The sequence below is a fragment of the Alosa sapidissima genome, chromosome 10, assembly GCF_018492685.1.
Source record: "Alosa sapidissima isolate fAloSap1 chromosome 10, fAloSap1.pri, whole genome shotgun sequence".
NCBI classification, from domain to species: domain Eukaryota; kingdom Metazoa; phylum Chordata; class Actinopteri; order Clupeiformes; family Clupeidae; genus Alosa; species Alosa sapidissima.
In genome coordinates this window covers 13,899,737-13,914,978 of record NC_055966.1, presented here as the reverse complement: position 1 = coordinate 13,914,978, position 15,242 = coordinate 13,899,737, and the positions used below count along the sequence as shown (strand labels likewise).

The 15,242-nt window shown below is 42.1% G+C and overlaps 1 protein-coding gene across 14 annotated transcripts in view; it reads left to right on the top strand.

Annotated features, from left to right (window-relative positions):
* Positions 1–2,923: 2,923 nt before the first annotated feature.
* Positions 2,924–15,242, top strand: part of adgrb1a (adhesion G protein-coupled receptor B1a) — a 92,033-nt gene continuing 79,714 nt past the window's right edge. For 13 of the 14 annotated variants that reach the window (XM_042107620.1, XM_042107619.1, XM_042107618.1 and 10 more), the window contains exon 1: positions 2,924–3,510. The gene's annotated coding sequence lies outside the window, so the exon portion shown is untranslated. Of the gene's footprint in view, positions 3,511–4,002; positions 4,070–15,242 lie in introns of those variants that run through there. The other variant, XM_042107607.1, reaches the window with a different exon arrangement.

Sequence of the window (15,242 nt, the reverse complement as noted above, 5' to 3'; positions counted from 1 at the left end):
TACCGCAGCGAACATCTAATAAGGATAGGACGATGTTCACATGAAGTGTAATTCCCATTTCTTCTTGAAGCCGAAATAAATCTGAGGATGTTTATCGGACTTGCTTGGTTTTTACTGCAGGTACGTTAATCTTATAATATCAATAAGGACCTAGGTAATGTTACCGTTAGCGTTGGTTGAGTGATGGAGGCCAATTTGATTGATTGCATTTGTAGAAAACTATAAATGCGGTTATACCAAGCAAATTGATAGCAGCACTGTTTGTATCTTTCGACTGTCATTTATTGCACGTGCTACAAAATCATTCTGTGCAATGGAAGATTTACCAACGTTACACCGGTCTGAAACAGTTTTGCCTATACATGCGTGAGACTGAGACGCCTGTTTATTTTGTTTTAAGTGCGTGCAGGGTGTGAGAGGGGAATCGATGTGCTTTGATTCCAGCTTGGTAGTTGTAGTCTGTGAAATTAAAAAGCACGTGTGTGTGAAGTATCCAAACAATGACACCTTCATTTCATTATGGCTGCTTTAGCAACACACCTTAAGCTACTGTGTAGTGGGTCCCATTTAGAAGTGGCTACTTCATTCGCGCTTTCCTTGACTCATGGAGCTGCGTGAATGTTATTACAACTTTTCGCTACGATATGGCAGTTTAAGTCCGCTTGATACTGTAAGGCGTAAGCCATTGGTTTCCAAAGGAGATTTTATTTGTGTCGCCAGCATAGCCTATTCACAATTTATGTTGTAAATAGGCCTACCTTATAATCCTACCTGTAGCTTAGGGAAGCTAACAGCTTTCTATTAGGATCTAGTTTGTTAGTTACAGTTTTGTCATAACTCCCTGATGCATTTTTGCATTTAGAATAGCCAGAGCGTGTATATCTCAATCGGAAAATTAAACAATATCGGGTGCCTATGGACTAGGCTGGGTGAACCCAGCCTGATTTGCCCGCTATTTATTTTTTGATTTCTTAAAAGATTGAGCTTGGTCTGATGAAAGCCAGATTAGCCAGGGACCTCAGTTACACAATGCAAGGGAACATGAATCAGCCTATATTTGCACGAACAATAACGGACAAAAGCTCTTCAACTTTGGCCCGTTAAAATGTGTATGAACAGTCTAGCGACGCATTTCATCAAGGCCCATTTGGACATGTCAGTTATTTGCACCACTGGTTAGATGTAAAACAGCATTTTGTTTCAGACTACTGTTACTTAATTTGTGCATTAACAATAACGTTTCAGACTACTGTTACTTAATTTGTGCATTGACAATAAAGTATTACATGAACTAAAGATAACTAAAATCTTATGTAGAAGAAGAAACATTCACAAAAAATCCATCCATCCAAAAATGACCTTTGTTTTTGATAGCTGTTGAAAACGGCATGGAACTGACAGAGATGTTTTTGTTTATAAATACATAAAAAAATAAATAAATAAATAACATTATGCTGATACCTTTTGCTTTTCCCAAATACAATGTAGCCTACAGGTGTAAGTGACCTTTCATCAATCCAGTTGCAATGGATGAACTGTGATGAACTGCCCTACTTGTGATTGTTTAGAGATTTTAAAGGTTTTATAACAATGCTACATCTTTTTTGGCTATTCTACAATCTATTCACCTTTTCAGCTAGCCTGTTTATATTACTGTATTATTGTTCTCTGAACTACATTTTCCAAAGGCCAGCTTTTGTGCTTGTGTCACAACTTCAGAACGGCTTGACGTACATGCTTCTAATTTGGTGTGAACATTTGTATGGACTCAATGATGAAGTAAAAAATCATGGTCAAACCCACCTTGAGACTGTGATATCTCAAGAACGCCTGACACGTCTGGGTTTGTATGAACTCAAAGATTAAGTGATTCAATGTTTTTTTTTTTTTTTTTTTTTTTAATCTCCCCACCAACATTAAGCCAGCAGCTTTCCATCCACTATTGTAATTCCTCTGGCATTGCATTTCTAGTTAGATTGTTTATATTCTTACATCAGATGTTTTAATATGACATCATCTGAAGAAATGGGTCCTCGGCAAATAATGCAAATAATATCTAGAACGGGAGCTCCCCTCTGAAGCGCACCTTATGTAATATCGGTTGGAGGAGTCGGAATGTTAGCTTTGTGTGGAACAGTACTCCGGAGACACACAGAACACCTCCTACGCCCCGCCCTCTGAGAGAGAGAGGGAGAGAGAGAGCGAGAGAGTTTCCCAAAACCATCCAATCTATACGCGTGTGCGATAACCAGGTGGCCGCCCACACAGAGCTCGCGGGGAGCGCTTCCTTGTGAACGCGCGCGTCATGTGTTACCGCATTTCAGAGCCATGCCACAGGTATTTGGACGCGCATCAGTCAGAAAATAAATATTCTATTCTGAGCGTTTCTCCGCCCGAGACAATCAAAACATGCGTCATTAGGATGAAACGTGCATTATTGACTATAATGTGAAAATCTTTGCCTTTTCTCAACATCATTCTTTGCATCTCAGCACATGTTGTGATGTCGAAGGTTTCCCAGCCTTCGTGATAGTCCGGTCATCACATTATAGACACTGTCTCCGGAGTGTCATAGAAGAACGCATGGATTAGGCTACAAACGTTTATCTTACTTGATTTGATCTGCAAGTCTATCCCTTCATTTAATTTTAAACAAATTACATTTTAATAGATGTCAACCGCAAAAAAACTATGAATTGGTTGGCAAGAAGGTGAATATCAAAGTCTTAGATTTAACCCTAAAATGTATTTAAAAGTCCACCAAATAAGCTATTTATTATTGCAGTTCTCTCTCTCTCTCTCTCTGTCACTCTCTCTCTCTCTCATGCGCCGCTCCCACCCCATCTTTTTACTTTGACTCATTCAATTCAGTGTGTATGACCCACGCAATGTTCAGGCTCCACAAGGGGGGGCTGCTGGATATATGCTTTTGTGGCGAACCCCAAGGCTTCAAAGACTGAATCTAGTTTCAGCGGACAGACCAACGGGCAAGGACACCCCAAAGCCGGGAGAATAAACCGCCTTTTCCCCCCATGTAAATGCGCTTGGAGAAAACAAACAGACCGTAGCCGTCTTGCCCGTCATAACCTGCTTTCTTGGAGTTGAGATTGCACCTGAGCGTTTTTTTGTTTGTAACAAACGGAATCTTGCAATATCAAACGGAAATTGCAAATTGTTTGGATATATATGGGAGTCATATTTTCAGGCTTGAATGAGATCACCATCAGATGTATTTGAACTAGATATGGAGTAATTTCACGGACCTAACTTGTGGATCTTTCACCAAACCCGGAGCCTGGGATTCATTTAATATGGGCATTTAATCAATTCATATTTTTAAACGTTATCAGACTTGATTCAGGGGCTGAATAAAACAAATGTTATTCAAGCCAATGCTCCGTACTGAGAAAATGAATACAGATAACTTATTTTAAGCAACTTGGAGGTATTGTCCATGGTCTCTGAAAGGCGTGCGGACGCATACTGGATGGATCCCTCAACTTTTTCAAGGTAAATATTCATTTTCATAACCTTGGCACGCCGGCATGTGGATTAATTAGGCTTTCGTATGTTATGGTTCCTGAAGAATGTCATTTGACAATTATGTCAGTTCCAAAATTATAATGAGCGAAAAATGGATTGACTTTCTGGGTTTGTGATATTGTAGGAGGCTTTTATTTCGAGCAGAACATATTGTCATTAAATTATGTTAAAGTGAATTGCCCTTGAGACTTTAATTTCCCAGTGATCTTGAGAGTGACGACCCTCCGTTTGAATCAAACATTTTGTTGGCATCTGTAAAGGATACAAGTGTGTTGTAGAAAAAGTCAAACGTTACCTTTGGGGACATTAACATGCCAAGCGGGTTCCTTTGCCGATCACACGGAGCCCAGTTCCCAGCGCCTTCTCGCCATGGGGGTGAATGTCGCTGTCCAAGGTGGCCAAGTTGTGGGTTTGGCTCAGCAACGCATCACCCCTAAAGCCACGTTGCCGTAAATAAACGCAGATACTCTGCGATTTTAGACACTTTGTAAATTGGATTGTGCAAGGATGTCAACACATCCCTGTTGTAAGTAAGGCTATAATGCTTTTATCCCTATCTAACGTGTCGTCTGTTGTTTTTCAGCAGCTGCCACAGAACGCGTTTCGCTTATGTTGATTTGGGAATACGCCACATCGAATCTTTCCTTGTGTCCTTGGTGTTGTTTAAACGAAACAGGTTATTTAAAGCGTCAACTCAACGCAAATACTAATACTTTTGCATAGTGTGCAGCATCTAAAAAAAACATCCGAATGGAAAGTTTCACTGCGCTCATTCACATTGTACTAAAAAATTCTAATGGAAAGTATCGCACATTAAGGTTGTGTTAAATATTGCGTCGCATGTAGGGTAGTGGGTTGTAATAATACAGCGTAAGCCATTACATTCCACGGTTGACTAACAAGCTGTTTGAAAGCGATGAAAGGCAAAATGCTTTGGTCGGCTACAATGCGGCTATTTTGGAGACGAAATAGGAAGCACGTCGGAGGAAAAACAGCAGTGTCAAAACTGACGTCTTGGCCATTAGCAGCATTGATTTCGTTAATCTATTATATTATCTAGACATTAGTTGGAAACGCAGAAATATCACCAAAGTGCCATACTGGAAAATAGTATTCTTTTTTAAAACTATGCTCGAAGTTTGCGAGAGTTCGGGCTTGTTTGCTGGCGCAAGAGTGGTGCGTTTATATGTTTAACAGTGGTACCGACAAGGTAAGGAGATAGACAGAGTGAAAGAGAGAGAGAAAGAGAGAGAGATTATCCATTCCTTGAACCCAAGTTTGCCTCGGGATCAGACAGGTTCACCTAGGATACAGAATTGCCACCACTCTTAGAATTACATGTAGGGCCTAAGCTAAATGATGAATATCCTGGTAAAAGCTAAAATGAGGTTTGAACTGTTATTTGAAAAGCTATCCTGACACGAGCAAGTTTGGTGCGCTGCGTTTTGCACAGGGGATTTCTACGTGATTAAAGGGGAAGTTCCGTGATTGTACGGTAGGGGGGAGTCTACCGACGCTCAAATCCCTCCACGGGAATACAGGCGTGAAACGAGGACCACTTGGCAAAAGCTAAAGGAACCTCGCAACTCGGGATTCTCTAGTCCATATTCAAGCTTTTTTGCCCCTGACCTGAGCTACTGACCCGTTCAATCTCACCTTTTTGCGACCAAGAAAGACAAATCGATTTTTTTTCACATAATTAAAGTATTATGATGATTATTAAGATGATGATGATGATGATTATTATGATTATTATTATTATTATTATTATTATTATTATTATTATGTGTTTATAGAAGTAAGTAGTAGTAGAGGTACAGGATAGGAAAATAATATGTGTTGGTTTCACATTCCTGTGCAGAGGGTGAGTTTGGCTAGAGACAGAGGGGGAGATGCTAAGCGGTTGCCCTATGGTCATGGCTGCTGGGAGGTGGCTCTTCCCAGCACTGGGCCGGAGGGAGAAAGACGAGTGATATTGGAAACAGAAATAGCCTCCCGCAAAGCGACACGCCTGACGGAGCACTTTTTTGCCGCGGATGGGATCAGCCGTGCCGAGCCATGGCGAGGTGACACGGCGGGGCTTTTGGAAGGCAGCCATGCGTGTGCTTTAACCCAGATGTCCTGCTTTGTTTCTGCTTCTCACGTCCCCGTCACCCGAATGATGTGTCTCCGACTCACCTCTCTCTCTCTCTCTCTCTCTCTCTCTCTCTCTCTCTCTCTCTCTCTCTCTCTCTCTCTCTCTCTCTCTCTCTCTCTCTCTCCCCCCTTGCCTTACCTTCTCTCTCTCGCTCACCTTTCCTTACTTTCTGTCTTTCGCTCTGTCGCTTTGCGTGTCTCCTCCTCCCACCCCTTCTTGTTCCTTGTCTTCCTTCAGTTCTTAATTTAATATAGCCAAATATCAGAAGCAACACAGTTTCGTGACCAGATTCCCTTAGTACCGAGTGATGATAAGGGATGGCGGGGTTTGGGCTGAGATTGGCTCATTGGACTGTTATTTTGTTCTTTTGTTTGTCCTCCACCCTCATCATGCCTTTGGGCAGAGCTCACATCACTTCATCTCTTCTAGCCCATAGAGCACAAACACACACACACACACACACATACATACACACACACACACACACACACACACAGTCATGCACACAGTCATACACACACACACACACTCACACATATGCACAAACACGCACTCACATGCATGCATGCACACACACACACACACACACACTCACTCACACATGCACATGCACATGCACACTCACACTCATGTGCACACTTCTGTACCTCAGTTGTGCACAATTCTGTATATTCATATACCAATAAAAATGTATTGTACAATCAAGCATTCTGGAAAACTAGTAAATTGTCAAACACCTAAAAAATATTTTATCTTGTCTAACAGTGAGTCACAATTCTAAAAATAGAGTGGATGAATATCTCACCAGGGCTCTTGGACTGAGGTAAACAGTTTGCTGGCAATTCATTAATTCATTCTTACGTCTGCTCAAAACAGCCAAGTCGGCTGGACAACACAGAGCCAACCGTGTGCTCTCACTTTATCACACATATTCCATCTGATGGGAATTCAAAGCTGACTTATATTTTGCCATAATGTAGCAGGCGACTTAGCTGTTTCCTCAGATGAATACTACCAAACTGAATCAGTGGAAAGTCCACCTTGTCGACCCCCTCACTAGACTGCACAGGCTGCAGGGACAGGGCTGCACTGATTTGTCTTCTCTTTGTAGAGGACTAATGGCATGTTTGCTTTTGTGAGTGTCTCTATCACTTGTCTAGTCTGTATAGATAGTAATTGGCTGAGACTGCATGATAGGGTCAGTGTGGACGTGAACAGCACAGAGAGAAAACGTAATGACCTGTAGTGTGTTTTGTTGAAGTGAAATAGTTTGTTTGCAAACAGCTAGTGGTGGATGGATACTAATAGGCGTTGGCAGGAGCAGGTTTGTGTAGAATGTGTGATGGAGGTTATGCCAGAGTGTCCTGGAGAAGTGACTGGGGCCCTCACTGTGTGCAAGTTCAGAGGAAAGCTGCATTTCATTTTTCCAGTCAGTTCGCTAATTAGGGTTCAGAGAAGGTCCACTGGTAAAATCCAATGAAGCCAACCCCGAGAGAGGGAAAAAAAAACTTGTAGACGGACAGAAACAGAGATAGAGAGAGAGAGAGAGAATGAGAGAGACAGATGGAGAGAGAAAGAGAGAGACACCCACTTGCTGTGATGAGAAGACACCACTTTCTATGTGCAGCTGATATGAACACCCTGGGGACAAAGGTGATGAGGCGCAGACAGTTCACTCACACACACACACACACACACACACACACACACACACACACACACACACACACATACACACACACACATGCATGCATGTACCCATACATACACACACACACACACACACACACACACACACACACACACACATACATTTGTATGCCTAAATATATACAACCAGAAAAATACAGAAATATATTCTGTCATTTAGACTCTGGTGCGAAAGTGCAGAGAGGGAGAACACCTCTCTCAAGCACACATTCACGGTGCAACCCATTCCTTTTTCAAGCAGGTTGTCGCCTTCCCTGAGATTTTCTCTTTCTCTGGTCTTCACCTTCTCTATTTTTTTTCACTATCTGTCAATCTCGCTCTTCTCGCCTTGTTCTGTTCATGTTTAATTATGCAGAGAGAGAGAAACCAGGAGTTCCAGGAAAAAAAAACGCAAACCACACTGTGATAGATTTCTGGCACCTACACTAATTATAATCCCTACCCCTCAGTCACTGGTAGGCATTATCTATGTGGTCATGTGACAGGTGTGAGTGTGTGTGTGTGTGTGTGTGTGTGTGTGTTTGTGTGTGTGTGTGTGTGTGTGTGTGTCACTGTGCATACAAAGAGTGAGGTGTCATCTGTTCCCCCTCCGCTCATCAGAGCACACAAAAGGCAAATCCACCATTACTTGACCATCTTACTGTAGCACAGGCCTTACTGCACAAAAGGCAAATCCGCCATTACCTGACCATCCCAGTGTAGCACAGGCCTTAATGGGAGATCTGTGCTGGACTAGTTATGCCTTAAAGGTGCAGTCTGTGATTCTAATCCAATATGATTAAAAATAAAAATAAGTTAGTTAATTGCCCACTCAGTGTATGTTGGTACAGTCTTTGTTCTCTAAGTTGGAAGCTAAGTGACTCAGACTGAGCCATAGAGAATGGACCACACATTTAAGATCAGCTTTTCAGTAGTGAACCTTAAGCTACAGGCTCCTCTTTTGTGCTGAATCTATTTGGAGACCTGAATTTGACTGACTGAAGGACTATTAATATATGTACAGTTCACAATATAGAACCAGCATTGACAAAAGGAGAAAATGAAATCAGCACTTCTCCAGATCATCAGAATATTCCCAGGTGCCTGTTCTCGCCTCACGTCACGTCTTCACCTGCAGACTGTTTTGTGCGAGCAGGAGAGGAGTAGGGAAGTGTTTCCCAGAGAGGAGGAGAGGAGTAGCAAGTGTTTCCCAGAAAGGAGGAGAGGAAGTGAAGTGTTTCACAGAGAGGAGGAGAGGAGAGGAGTAGGGAAGTTTTTCCCAGAGAGGAGGAGGGGAGTAGCAAGTGTTTCCCAGAAAGGAGGAGAGGAAGTGAAGTGTTTCACAGAGAGGAGGAGAGGAGAGGAGTAGGGAAGTGTTTCCCAGAGAGGAGGAGAGGAGGAGGGGAGTAGGGAAGTGTTTCCCAGAGAGGAGGAGAGGAGGAGGGGAGTAGGGAAGTGTTTCCGGGAGAGGAGGAGAGGAGGAGGGGAGGAGAGGAGGAGGGGAGTGTTTCCCAGAGAGGCTGTGGGTCTCACTCACACGGATGTGCCCGATCAGCATGTGCTACGGCACCAATGCTAATGATTTCCTTTATTGGTTTATAAGGAGGAAACAGACTGTGTGTGCGTTTGATGAATGCAAGACACAGTGGAGGTGATGGTGCAGTGCAGTAGGTATGTTGGGGGGGGGTGGGGGTGGGGGTGAATGGGGTTGGGATGGTCAAATGACTGGTGTGACTTTAGACACACAAACAGTATGTGCATGAAAATGACATACTGACATATATTACACACACACACACACAAACAACACATACGGTTTAGGGAAATACTGTGCTGGATCTCATTTTGCTGTCTAGACACTTTTCCGCTGAGGGCCGTGACCTTGTGCACAGAGAAACCAGATATGAAAAGCCATTTCTGTGCCGTGGATGAACCTAATGCATTTTATTACCGCCAATAATTTTCTGGGCTCACACTTATCGATCCAATTGGAGAAAATACCATATATCTACCACATATCTACAGCTCTGAGTTGGATTTATATCCATAGAGCTAATTAGAGAACAGTAGGGGAGAAGGCCCATTTCCATCAATTTCCGTCCTCCCAGAAACGATTGTAGCTAACTTCGAACATGCAAATAGAAAATGCTTGAAATTTAAAGAAAATTAGGTAAAGTGAGGCAATAAGTGGCTAGAGGTTGGGTGGATTATTGTAAATATCAATTTGTGTACAGTCAAATGTGACTAAGTCAAATGTGTTGAAACGGGTTTATTCACATTACATTTGCTGCAATTTCATTACACACTTCTGTAGTTGGTGTAGCTAGCAATTTAACACTTTTCCCTAAAACTATTGATTTGACTATTAAGTTATCTCCGATTCATTTTAATTAAAGATTTCAATTCAGTCTGTGAGTGATTTATGCTACAACAGAGACTAACTATATCCAAGAGACTAACTCAATACGCCACAGGTAAATCCACTGATTTCTTTTGTTGGTATCTGTAGGAAGTAAACAACTTGCTGTTGTCTCTTTTGAACTCTGTTATTTATTTTTGCACATGACACTGTTATTGTGTACCATCTTTACAATACAGTCTTTTTTGTCCAGTTAGCTGCATGGACTTCAGCTGGCAGACTGTCACTCCAATCAACTTTCTCCCACTAATATTGTTTGTGATGTCAATCACTACATCTCTATAGGGGGTATCACAGTCAATAATCACACATGAATCGAATAATAAATAATGGAATATTTATCACATGTACCAGTAGGTACTCATTGCTTATGCTCTGGCTTACGCACTAAATCAAAGGCCCAATTACTTTTGACGTGGGTATAGTTTGTCGGTTTAGCATTCGGTTGTGTTTACAAGACTCAATCAAAGGGATACGCAACAGGCTGTGAATGAATATTTGCTCTCCGTTTCTTGCCATGTCTTGTTTTCCCCAGTTAGAATAGGGATCTCTTTGATCTCCAGCACTCAGCTAATCCCTCTGTATCTGTCATCGGATCTCATCTTTTCACATGAAAATCTCTCTGGAAGTGTCTGAAGTATTGTGCTAGCCTAGCTGAGCCTCTCAGTTTTGTTTTTTTTGAGGGGGGTTTATGTAGGACTGGTGAGTCAAGTGTTGGCCTGAAGGCAATTTCAGAAAGGCCAGTCTGGGCTGGGAAGGATATGTGCATCAAAATACAGTACAATGGTAGATATAGGACCTATACCAATCTTGGCAGGTATTTTCTTCATTTGACTATGGAAATGTGTGATTGCTGTCACCCTGGTAACCCTGAGCCATTATAATTCCTCACTCACAAGCTAGCTCCTACCCAGACAGGAGTAGACAATCACAGATCACAGCTGACTCTGGCAGAGCACGTGGACTGTCAGGCACAATCGATTATTTAATAAATAAATGTGAATTACGAATAATAATAAAAAGCTTCTACCTAATGCAACTATTTTTTCCATAAACTCCCATAAAAGAAAACACGTTTTTTCCCGCTGTATTCTCCATAAAGAGTAAAGTAAATGATGTACTTACTTCCGGAATTGACGTCACTTCCTGGACTCGTCTGACGGTCTACTGCAAACGGCGGCAGCTGATCACAGATCACAAGCTAGCTCCTACCAAGACCAGAGTAGACAATCACAGAGCACATGCTACAGTAGCTCATACCCAGACAACGGCAGATGATCACAGACAAAGTCCTTTTAGGCAAGTCCCTCCACTCGGCGGCCATATTGCAACGCATTTTAGGCACTTATCAGGCATCTATTTCGGGCAGAACTGTGCATGCCCGAGGCTTCACGACACCAACCTCGCTCCAGCTGCGAGATCACATGATTGGCACGATGTTTTCACAACATACCAAATAATTGGCACGATGTATTCACAACACATGATTGGCACGATGTATTCACAACATACCACATGATTGGCACAATGTATTCACAACATACCCAATGTATTCACAACATACCACATGATTGGCACAATGTATTCACAACATACCACATGATTGGCACGATGTATTCACATGTCAACATTTGGCGGCGGAAGAGGCAGAATATGTGTAGACGACTGCCATGTTTGCGTTATGAACTAACCCCATACATTTCTATGGGAGATTGTTTAAGTGCGGTGTCTCTTCCTTAGAAAGTCTGTGTCACAGACCACAAGCTAACTCCTACCCAGAGAGGATAGCTACTGACAATCCTGACAAATAGCTACTGACGATCAAAGATGTCGCCCTGACCATACAGTAGATATTAGAATCTTCAGATACCGCATTGGGCTCCAGAGCGTATGTTAATAGCATCACCATCTTGGTGGGGGCAACAATCGAGCGGAAATCATTGGAGGCCAATGGAGAAACAGGTGTCTCTGATTGCAAATCAGACAGGTGTCTCTGATTGCCAGCAAGTGTTGCCCATAGACAGTAGCGTTGTCCCTTTACCAATATGACTCAACGAACAATGCAGTATCTGGGTTTCAAATCTGTGAAACTATGCCTACAGTATGCATTATGATGCTTCTAATTCCTTCCTGGAAGCCATGTGTTGGATTGGGAAATATGTTTACATGAATTATGTTCTACCAAATACTGTTTTGGTCCTAACACAATGTCTAGGAGAATATCAAAATACTGTGTAGTATTGATTCTGTCAAGATACATTTTAGGCAGTCCAATATAATCTAAAAATAATGTATGTAGCAGAGCTGATAGCTGAGGAAAAGACTTCCATTTCCACTGGAGTGTCATGAAAGAATTGAGAAAACAAATTTGTTACAGTGAAACCATTTCTTGTCATTCACTTGGTTGTACCCCCCACCCTCTCTCTGTCTTTCTGTTTCTCTTGCTCTCTCTCTCTCTCTCTCTCTCTCTATATATATATATATATATATATATATCATGATGTGTATGTGTGTGTGTGTGTATCTATGTGTGTGTGTGTGTGTGTTGTGTGTGTGTGTGTGCATGCACATGTTTTGGTCTGGGGAGACCTCACACTCTTCTGGATGTACTCTCCTGATGCTTTCTCAAACAACAGTTATGCTTTTGGGCTCAATGAGAGGCTGTCAGTAAAGTTAAGGCAAAAACAAGGCCAAGGGTTAGTCTTCGTCATGCCCATCCGTTTATATGGCTGGAGGACACAATCCTGATAAGCTGAAACGATTCGTGCATGACTCATCACTAATTCTCAAAGTCAGTTACCATAAACACAGTCATGCTGTCTGTTGCAACTTCATGAGAAAAATATAGAAAAATAAAGAATGAACAGATGAGGACAAGTATAGGCAGTCTGATCTGATGGTATACGCAGTTTCAAGAGTGTCTAAAGATGTAGAGGGTTCCCGTCTGTGTGTGTGTGTGTGTGTGTGTCTGTGTGTGTGTGTGTGTGTGTGTGTTTGTCAGCGGTTCCATGAGTGTCTTAAGCATTGCAGTATGCGTGTGACAGTGTGACCTCTTTCTTTCCATCCCATTAATTGCAAAAATATCCTCCAAATGTTGCTGTTTCTTCCTGCAGGGAATGTGCAGCTGGATATGGGCTGTTACTCAAGATGTTTGCCTCTCTCTCTCTCTCTCTCTGTTGTCGTAACCCCACTTCAGTCATGTACATGAGCGTATGTGCGTGCATATGTGCACAAACAAAGTCTGCAGATGCGTATTCTGCACTTTTTGAGGACAAAGCAAATAGTTGAGTCTGTTATGATTTGTTTAACTCCTGCTGCCCAGTCTCTCTTTCTCTCTTCCTCCTCTATCCTGTCCTCCAGACACCACAGACACACACACACACACAAACACACACACACACATACACGCGCACACACACACACACACATACACCACACACCACACACGCACAAACATACACACACACACACACACACACACACACACACACACACACACCACACACACACACACACACACACACACACGTCCCTGCTCTGCCTCTGCCTGTCCGTGCCCTTTCACTATGTGGTGCAGACAGTGATGGATGAGATGGGTCACTCTCCCACTTTTGACAGTGATAGCCTCAGTCACTCCCCAGCCAGATATGGTGCAGATACTCGTTTGTCTTTTTGTCTCTGTCCCGCTTTCTCTCTCACACACACACTCTCTCTCTCTCTCTCTCTCTCTCTCTCTCTCTCTCTCTCTCTCTCTCTCTCTCTCTCTCTCTCTCTCTCTCTCTCACACACACACACACACACACACACACACACACACACACACACACACACACACTCTCTCTCTCTCTGTCTTTCTCTGTTATCTTTTTTGTTTCACTCTCTCTGTCTACACCTCTGCCTCTGTCTCGGTCTGACACCCTCCCTATCTCTCTCTCTCTCTCTCTCTCTCTCTCTCTCTCTCTCTCTCTCTCTCTCTCTCTCTCTCTCTCTCTCTCTCTCTCTTTCTATTTCTTTGTCTTTCTCTCTCTCTCTCTCTCTCTGTGTGTGTGTGTGTGTGTGTGTGTGTGTGTGATGAACTATAGGCCCCCATGCAGCATTATCAGGGAAAAGCCACCAGCTCCCTCATCACAAGGCTTTTACTCCCTGCGTAAGCTTCCAGATCAGTTGGAGGGTCACTCTGTCCCAGCACTACTTAAACACTAGGGGTTCATTTAGCAGCTTACAGTTTTTTTCAATCGCTAACAAGCGCTTACCCATACTTCAGATACTTTTTCTAACATACTCACACCTAAAAAACACAATTGGCCAAATGGATCATTTTCTTCTCAAAAACACATTTTGTTAAATATACACTAACTCTTCATTTCAAAACAGAAAACATATTTCTCTGCACACACTCCCTTTACCAAAACACTGGAAATCTGACTCAAAATGAAATTATTCTGTCAAAGAATAACACTTGTTTTCACTTCACAAGGTACATGCAGTCAATCAAAGTACACCAGGTTTCAAAATACTGACTATTGTTGACATTACAAAAACTGCATAGACTTTTATGTTTCAGATTTACAGGTATTTGCATGCAGAACATGCTCTATCCACAGTTTTTAACCTAAATTTCTTGGTTGGGAACTGTATGTCCACATAATGTTCATATTCAAAATCATTCCAGTAAAAAGCAAATCAGTTTTTTTCCATTTACTGTTTACTACAGGAAGTACAGTAGAAATACTGTTTACAGTATGATAGAACAGAACAATTTTTACAGTATTGCTTACAGTGAACAAAATATCCATGAAACACACAAGAGCATTCTGAACAAAAAACAACAGCAAAAAGCCCAGATAAAAAGGGGGGAACTAAAAAAGCACAAAATTACTGTATCTACTGTAATCTCTGCGATCTTCAAAGTTAGGCCACATGTTTTCATCAACATCGCATCTGATGTTGGCGATGCACCTGAGATAAAACCATTTGGTAGCAGAAGCAGAGGTTTTGATAGTGTATCTAAGGTTTGGAATATTGTGTTTGCTATTGTGGGATGTTGTGTGTTAACATTCGTAAATACTACAAAAACAATCCATAGTTTTGTTGGGAGGTATAGCTTGTCTGTTAAGAAAATGTAAGCATTGCGGAAATGTGTTCACTGACTGCATATTGTGTGAAAACGACATGAAATGTGTGAATGGTATGGCCACAAAAGGCCGATGCTGTTCTAAATTGTGTTTAGAGTTATGAAAATGTGACAACTGATTAGACAAACGCTTCTTAGCGACTGAAAAAAACTGTAATGTGTGTACCTCTGGAGTGTCCCAGTAGAGCGTTCTCTTGCCAATCTCTCAACACAATGTGTAAACGCTCATCCTGCTAGTTATCACATACTGAATGCATAGGAGACTCCAAATTAATGCTAAGCCAAGCCTAATTGATCATAACCATCTGCTATGTGAGCTA